The sequence below is a fragment of the Octodon degus genome, unplaced genomic scaffold, assembly GCF_000260255.1.
Source record: "Octodon degus isolate 3935 unplaced genomic scaffold, OctDeg1.0 scaffold00113, whole genome shotgun sequence".
Lineage (NCBI taxonomy): Eukaryota > Metazoa > Chordata > Mammalia > Rodentia > Octodontidae > Octodon > Octodon degus.
The window spans coordinates 7,263,601-7,272,082 of NW_004524689.1; the positions used below are offsets into that span (position 1 = coordinate 7,263,601).

At 48.4% G+C, this 8,482-nt stretch overlaps 1 long non-coding RNA gene across 1 annotated transcript; it reads right to left on the reverse strand.

Annotated features, from left to right (window-relative positions):
* Positions 1-2,768: 2,768 nt before the first annotated feature.
* On the reverse strand, positions 2,769-5,784 carry LOC111812112. The gene is made up of 3 exons (XR_002817704.1): positions 5,656-5,784; positions 3,723-3,787; positions 2,769-3,043 (listed from the first exon to the last, which is right to left on the reverse strand). It is a non-coding gene; the product is annotated as an uncharacterized LOC111812112 (long non-coding RNA).
* Positions 5,785-8,482: the final 2,698 nt, after the last annotated feature.

Sequence of the window (8,482 nt, forward strand, 5' to 3'; positions counted from 1 at the left end):
TGCTCTGCCTGTCTGGAACTCCAGTTAGACATGTGTTAGTTTTTGGGCAGAACCGGGGATTGAACTCAGATCCTTGCGTTTGCCAGTCAAGCGCTTATCCTACTGAGCCATCTCCCCGGCCCCAACTTCAAGGCTTTTGATGTTATCAAAAAGTTTAATGAAGTGTTAAGTAAAATTTATTTATTTTTTCCTCAGTCTCTCTCCCATATTTTTTCTGCTGCTGTGATTTTAAGGTCACTGGTGTTTTCTTCTGCAGCATCTAACCAACTGCCAATCCCATTTGATTTATTTTTCACTTCCAAAACTGATTGCTATTTTTTAATGGGACTTTGGACCTGAGGTGTCCTATGCCTTAGCTTCATCCCCAGCCCTCTTTTATATTTGATTTTGGGACAGGATCTCACTAAGTTACCCAGGCTGGCCTTGAACTTGGGAACTTCCTGTCTCAGCTTCCCTAGTAGCTGGGGTCACAGATAGGCATCTCCACATTTTGACCATGTTGATTGTATTTCATCTCCAAAAGTTTTACTTGAGCCATATTACTATTTCTTTCTCATTCATTGTGTTCATGCTTTCTTCTACCTTCCTGAATACAAAGGGTATATTAGTAGTAGTTCTTAAAAGATAAATAAATAGGCTGGGGAAATGGCTCGGTGGAATAAGCACTTCCCTGGCAAGCACAAGGGCCTGAGTTCAATCCCTGGTTCTGCCAAAAAAAGAAATAAATTAAATAAATAAATAAATAAAAACAGTAGTTCTTGTCTTTTTGTTCTACCATCTAAACATGGCTGGGGGTGTGTCTACTGATTGGGCTTTTCCCTGGCTACAGATTACATTTTCCTCCTTCTTTACTTGTGTGGTATCTTTACTGGAAGATGAACATTTTTAACCTAACTGCCTATCTCAGACAAGTTTACCAAATGTTCCAGAGCGTGTAGAGACACTTTCAATATATCCTCCGTCTGATTTCCTCATTTTTAATGTATCTCACTTTTTGGGGTTCATTTGTCAAACCTGAAAACTGCCATTGACATGTTACTGCTAACTAAACTCCAAATTGTATTTGGGACCCCCTAGATTGCCCATTAGTGCCCTCTTTCTCTCCAGAGTGTCACTCAGCTGTCTTGTCTCCCCAGGACCTTCTGGCCTGTGACAGTGTCCCAGTCTCTTCCTGTCTGTCACGACCTTGACCGTCTAGAGGAGTACAGACCCACTCTCCTGTCATATATTCCCCAGCCACGGTTTTTATGTTGTTTTTCTCATGATTAGACTGGACTTGTGAGGTTTGGGACAAAATGTCACCAGCATGAAATACGCTTGTCATCTGTCACATTAAGCTCCTATGATCGCCACATGATGTCACTGGGTCAAGACCACGTTTTCCAGGTTTCTCCATTGGTAGCAGTAAAGTCACTGTCTTTCCCTTTCCCTCTTCTAGTCTCTGGAAGTAAGTTAGTAAGTGTCACCCAGACTCAGAGGACCAGAAACCAAGCTCCACCTTCTATGGGGAAAAGATCTACATAATATTAAAATCATTCTAGGGGCTGGTGAGATGGCTCAGTGGTCTAAAGCACATACTTAGAACAAGCTTAGCAAAGCACAGGGACCGCGGTTCGATCCCCCAGCACCACATGCCAGCCAGCCCCCCCCCCCCGGTGGGCTGAGCTGGCCACACACACACACACACACACACACACACACATACATAAATAAACAAATAATTTTTTTTTAAAAAAATCATTCTAGAAGCAAGATTGATCCCTCCTCCTTTTGACTCAATTCATGATGGAGGGCATGAACTCACATACATTTACTTTGTGCTTGGGGTTGGAACCCAATACTACACTTTTTATTTGATTAACCCCGTTGTTCAGCATTGACCGCTGGGAGCCCATTCAGGTCAGTCTTCATATCCCTTCGATATGCTCCATTCTGATTTTGCAACTCTTCCTTACTTTCTGCTGATATGAGATATTCTGCTTCACTTTGTGTTGCCCAGCTGTGGGCCTGGACTCTGCCATTTCTTCTTTTATTGGAGAATGGTATTAGAATCAGAGATGCGGCTGAAAGAGTTTATTACCAACAAGGTATCTTTGTTAATGAGACGTCTCTGTGAACACAGCCCTGGTGCACACACACAGCCCGAATAGTGTGTATCTATCCATCTGAATTCACATGAAGCTAAAATGAGTTCACACATACCCCCAGCTCTAATTCACAGAGTTCACTCTCTACTTCACTTCGTGGTTAGGAGGAGGAATCTAGTTCTCACCCTCTGCCACTCATTTATATATTTTTTTCATCAACACTTCCAAATTTTACGTTGTTAGGTGCTGGATTTTGTTGTATTCTTTCAAATATTGCTGACTTTGGTTTGTGAGACAGCTCAGTCATTTAGAATTGGTTTGCTGTTGCCAACCTTGCTTGTACATGTTGTTAACATTAACAACATTTGGTCTAGGATGAATTCAGCCCCACTACAGAGTCCATGACCTGCTGAGGCCTTGGCCTGATGCCCCGTGTAGTGCCAAGCCTTTCCACTCAAGCTTCTATGAAAGCGAACCATCTTCTGATTTCTGTATATCTTCTCTGTGTGCCCCCCTCCTCATCAATATTTTTTTAATGTACTTAGGACAGGGTCTACAGGGTCTCACTATGTAGATCAGCTTGTAGTGATTCTCCTGTCTTCAGCCTTCCGAGTGCTGGGATTACAGGCATGCACCACCACGCCCAGTCTCAGTGGCCATCTCAGTGTGCCCGTGGGGATCGAGCCCCGGCCACTTTACTCTGCCTAAGTAGGTACTTCACTCTGCTGAGCTATCTGGCCGGCCCTCCCATCAACACTTTAATCCACAGATTTTGGTCGCTCTGCCTCCCTGAACTCCAAGTTTTGTCTCCTCAGTTCAGTGAGCCTAACAGACTTGATTTTGGCCTTCTTTCTCCCTTCCCTGTGCTCCGGTCTGGTAACGCTCTTCAAGGGTGGCAAGCTGGGACAATCACAGGCCTCGTCTCCTTGGTTCTCCTTCTTTTAGCAATCCAGTATCTGAAAACCATCAATTCATAGATTTTTATCCTGTTTTCTGGTACTTCAAAAGGGAAAGAGTAAATCCAGCCTTGTTATTCTGTCATACCTAGAAGCAGAAGACCAAGCGCTCTGCTGGACGGCAAGGACACAACAGTAAATAAGGAGATGCCAGGCACCGGCCCTGTGATGTCTGCACTCTGATGCAGAGGGGAGCTTCCTTTCTGGGGTAGGGCTCTGCAGACACCTATGAAAAGCCAGATGGTAAATGTTGAGGCTTTCAAGACCAAGAGGCAAGTTGAGTTAAAACCACAGCACTGTGATTTACAGCATGCTGAGAAGCAGGCAGCACGGAACAGCAAGGGTGCCACACCCAGCCTTCACCACCAGCAGCGCAAAAGCAGCCAGACAGCAGGCACATAAGGAGTGTGGCTGCCATCCAAGGAGACTTTCTTTACAGATATTGAAATTTGGATTCCTTATTCTTTTCATCGGTGACAAAACATTATTCTCACCACCAATAAAATAAAATGAAATAAAAAGGACCGGAGAGATAGTTCAGGAGAATAAACACCTGCCTGGCAAGTGCAGGGTCCTGAGTTCAATCCCTGGTACTGTAAAAAACAAACAAACAAAAAGCATTATTCTCCTTTTGATTACTTTTAACCATTTAAAAATGTAAAAATCATTCTTAGTTTACCTGCCATATACAAACAGGTGGTGGGTGAGAGGTGATGGGCTATAGTTTGCCCATCTCTGTCCCATCTAGTGGAAGAGATAGAAAATAATCACTTACATAAATTGAGTAGATAGATGGCTGTTAGGTTATAAGAAGTACCAAGAGGGGAAATCTATTATTTTATTTTATTTTATTTGGATACAGGGTCTTGCTACGCAGTTTGGACTCTAGTGATCCTCCTGATTTCAGCCTCCCCAGCACTAGGATTACAGGCATGCACCACCACACCTGGTACTGGCACTGGTATAGCATGCAGTACTGGAGACTGAATTCAGGACCTTGTGTTTACCAGGCAGGCGCTTAAGCCCCTGAACTCTCTCCCCAGCCCCCAAGAAGGGAAACTGTAAAAGCAAGAAAGAGAGACGCTTAGAGCCTGGACAGTGTCCTGCGAGCATCTTGCCAAGAAGGTGACTTTTGTGTCTAAATCTCTAGAAGATCTGAGGAGGAGCTACACGGTGTTTACAAAAAGCGGGAGGCTTGTTTGCCATTGGTCTGGAGTCTGTCGCCCTGACCAGACCGAGCTCTTTGAGAAAGAGAGCAACAAACAGTATTTGTGTCCTTGGCCCTGAAACCCTGCTGGGCAAAGTGGGTGATCAGTGAGAAATAAACAGTGTGTGGGTAGCTGACTGACCAAGCGAGTCCCTAGGCAGAGACTCGGCGACCCGCTCAGCCGCCACCCTCCTGCTGTGGTGCCTGAGGAAGCCCCTCGTCCTCTCTGAGCCTCTGTTTCCTCCCTGGTGAAATGAGAGTCCTGCAGCGGTTGTGGCTTTGATGGAGATGGCTCATAGGGTGCGCCTGACTCAACCATATGCTAGGTGACAAGCTGTCATTTGCCCTGGAATGGCCCCTGGGCTGGCTCTGAGAAGCCTCAACCTGAACCGCCCTCCCCACCCATGGCCTCCTTCCTGAGAGGTCTTGGATCTTCCTTATTTTTTAAAATTTTGTTTGTTTATTTATTTATTTATCTGGTACAGGGTCTTGCTCCACAACTTGGACTCACAGTGATTCTCCTGTCTTAGCCTCCCCAGCTTTGGAATTACAGGCATACACCACCAGGCCCAGTTTCAGCGGCCTGCTTGGCAGTGCGGCGTGTGGTACCCAGGACTGAACCTGGGTCCTTGCATTTGCCGTGCAGGCACTTAGACCACGGAGTTATTTCTCCAGCCCCAAGGTCTTGGGTCTTCTCAACTGGGCCAAGAGGACAGCGGCCTTCTGCCATTCAACATCAAGCAGCAGACAGTGGAAGGAGGGAGTGCTGCTCTAGGCCTCCCGAGCCCCAGGCTCAGTCTCAGCTGTGTCACTGTCTCTTTTGAAGCCCTGGGAGGGCTGTACCATCTGCCTGTTTAATGATCCTAAAAGAGGAGAACATCAAGGTGAGCCCTCCAGTGGCCTGTACTGAGTCTCCAGGCCACAATATGAGGAAGGCAAAGGGACACCAGAGTCACTAAGCCTCTGCCCTAGCCGGTTCACTCACCTGCTAGCAGCCAGCCATTGGAAAGGGGCAGGAGCCAAGGTTCCAAGTTCAAGTCTTACAGTTGCCACTTCCAGATAAGTGACCCCAAGTGGTCAGTTTTGTTTGTTTCAAAACTGAAGGTTAAACTTAGGGCCTTCGCATTGAGCTACACCTTAGCCCTCTTTTTTTTTTTTTTAATTTTGAAAAAGGCTTTCACTAAGTTGCTCATGCAGAACTTACACATGGTATGCTCCTGTCTCAGCCTCCTGAAGTGCTGGGATTACAGGTGTGTGCCACCATGCCTAGGCTCCCAGATTATTGGAATCAGAGGCTGCTGCTGCCTGTGGACAGAGCCCTGGCTCTGGTCTAGTCCCTCAGCTGTCTCTTCTACCACTTTCTCTGCCTCCACCCTCCATAGCAGCCCTAGTCCCTGTGACTCACCTGCTCTTACTGCCCTCATGGACCTTGTTGCTCCCTGGTTTCCCTTCCTCGCTGTCTCCTGTCTGTAACCTCCCTAGGAGCTATAACCACCATGAAGACATTGCCAATTTAGGTCCCCTGTGTCCCATGTCTCCAGCCCCTGGAAAAGATAGGCAAGTTAGAATGGCCAGAGATAGTGTTAAGGGGACCAAGCTAAAGTTCACTCAACAATCATTCAGTCCAAGGATCCCTTGGTGGGGTGGGGAGCCCGTTGGAGTGGAGCTGCAACTCTGATCTGTTCCCGGAGCCTCAGTTTCTGCATCAGGACCACAGAGGGTATCCCCATCCCTGTGCTGCTGGGCTCTCCAGGAGGGACTCAGACTTCTGTAGTGGGCCAAGACTGGGAAGTGGCATGGACAATCTCTCAGGGTGACAGAGCTTGCTGGCTCTGTAGGATCAAGGGCTTGGCACAGAGCCTGGCATGCGGCAGAGATGCAGGCTTGGAACTACTATTATTGTCCCATCGGCCTTCAGGGTTGTTCCAGGGGCTCGGACATGACAACAGGCGATGACGTTTTGCTCTTCATGAGTCTACAGCACAGTGCAAAACTCGGGGGACCTTATTTCATTATTATCACCAATAATAATAATAATAATAATAATAATAATAATAATAATTCTGTGAATTTGTGTACTTAGGAAACTCTTTCTAAAGGGTACAGGGTGCTTTCCCACCCATCCTTCTAAGCAGAGTCACCCAGAAGTGGAAAAGTAGGGACAATTCCAATCTAGCCACACAGCACTGCGAGGTGTTGTCATCGTCGGAGGGCGTGCCAGCCTCCTGCAGCACCGAGGGTGCCTCCCCTCACCTGTGCCTCACCTGCTGGCAAAAGACAGCCCAAGGGCCCCTGAGCTTGACTCACCCATTCAAGACAGGCCCTGGAGAGCCACCAGCCCCTGGAGAATGGCCAAGCCAGGGGCTCGCCACGTGCTCAATGCACAGGGCTCCAGAACTAGCCAGCCCTTGGGACAGGCAGCCAGGCTCTCAATCCTCAGGAACTGCAGAGCTGTTATGTGTCCGGCCCCAGATCTCCCTCTGCCAGTCCGCAACCAGCAGCTGAGCCAGGGTCACCCACATTCTGGTCTCTCCCTTGGGATTCAGCTATGCCTGTGCAACAGTGGAATGGGAATCCCTGGGGCAGCTGGGCACCCTGCGCCAGCTAGGAATCCCAACAAACCAATAGATCTACCATTTCCTGAATGCCCCCAGAGGGACTGCATGTCGGCCTCTGTGCCGGGCTCCTGGAGCTGGGGGAAAACGTGGCTCCTGACCACAGCGGGCTCTCCATCAGCCACCTTGTGAGGCAAGGCAGGTGAGTGGCTGTGCTAGGGTACCTGGAAGAGGGAAGTGACCACCTGGGGCTCAGGGATGCTCTGGGCAAGGTGACCACTGAGCCAACCAGAGGACCAGCAGAGCTACAAAGTAAGAAGAGGAGGTGAAACAATCTCTTCATCTGTAAAATGAGTAATGACCCTAACTCCAAAGGTTATAGTGAGTTTTAAGAGCAAGAAAGGAGAAAGTTCTTTTTAACCTGTGAATCACAGGACTTGTTTCAGGACTTCTTACTGGGGTTTTTACTCTGATGAATTGGAGTCCCCAAACCCCATGTTCCTCAGTCAGACCCTGGTTACACCAGGACTCACACTGTCATGTCCACTCAGAATTGAAGCCTGTGTGGGTCTTTTGGTCACAGGGACACCAGCACCTATGCCAGCATGAGACAGAGGAAGGACAACTCCCTCAAGTCCTCTGTGGCCTGATTTGGATATGAGCCCCCAGGCCCACTGGTCCCAACTTTGTCCAGCACTCAGTCCTCCTGGCCCAGGCCCCTTTGTCTCTTCTCCTATTTCTGTCCTTACCTGGATTCTCACACTGGACATTTGGAACCTTGTAACAGTCATGGTCCTTCGGAGCATGATTAGGACCTCCTACCTTCCTACCTGGAGCCACACTGGGGGAAGTAGCCCTCTTGGTTTGATTCTGGTGGCCACCACCAGGAACACCACTGGTCAGCATCAGAATCATGAGCCCCTGCTACTAGCAACACCACCAGTCTCCTCCACAGGTACAGTGCGACCACCATGGTCACCAGCACTGAAATCAGGACGACCACAGCTGCTGTCACCACCATCATCACCACGGTCATCACAACCATCACTGTTGGCCTCACCATCAGCACCACCACCACCATTATCGCCACCAATGTCACCATGATCTCAACGGTCACTGTCATCACTGCTGCCTCACCACAGAGCCACCGCCCAAATCACCACCACTATCATCATAGTCATCACTACCATCCCTGCTGCTATCACCTCCACCCCAAGATATCACCATCACAACCACCGAACCAGGATTACCACCTTTGAGACCATCGCCACCATTGATAACATTATTCCACAGGCAGTGGGACAACCACCACCATTACCACTACTATAATCACCAGCAAGATCACCGCCATTGCCACTATTACCACCAAATCACCACTTGGACCATCACCAATGTAATCTCCACCACTACCGTAGTCACCATCGTGACCACCACCACAAGCACCACCATGACCATGATCACCATCATGATTACCACTATTGCCACGACCACCACTATAATCACCATCATGAGCATCACCATCACTACTACCACCAGCATAATCACCACCATCACCACCACCACCACCATCACCATCATGGCCACTACCACCATAATCACCACCATAACCACCACCACCATCACCACCATGGCCACTACCACCATGACCACCATGACCACCACCACCATCACCACCAT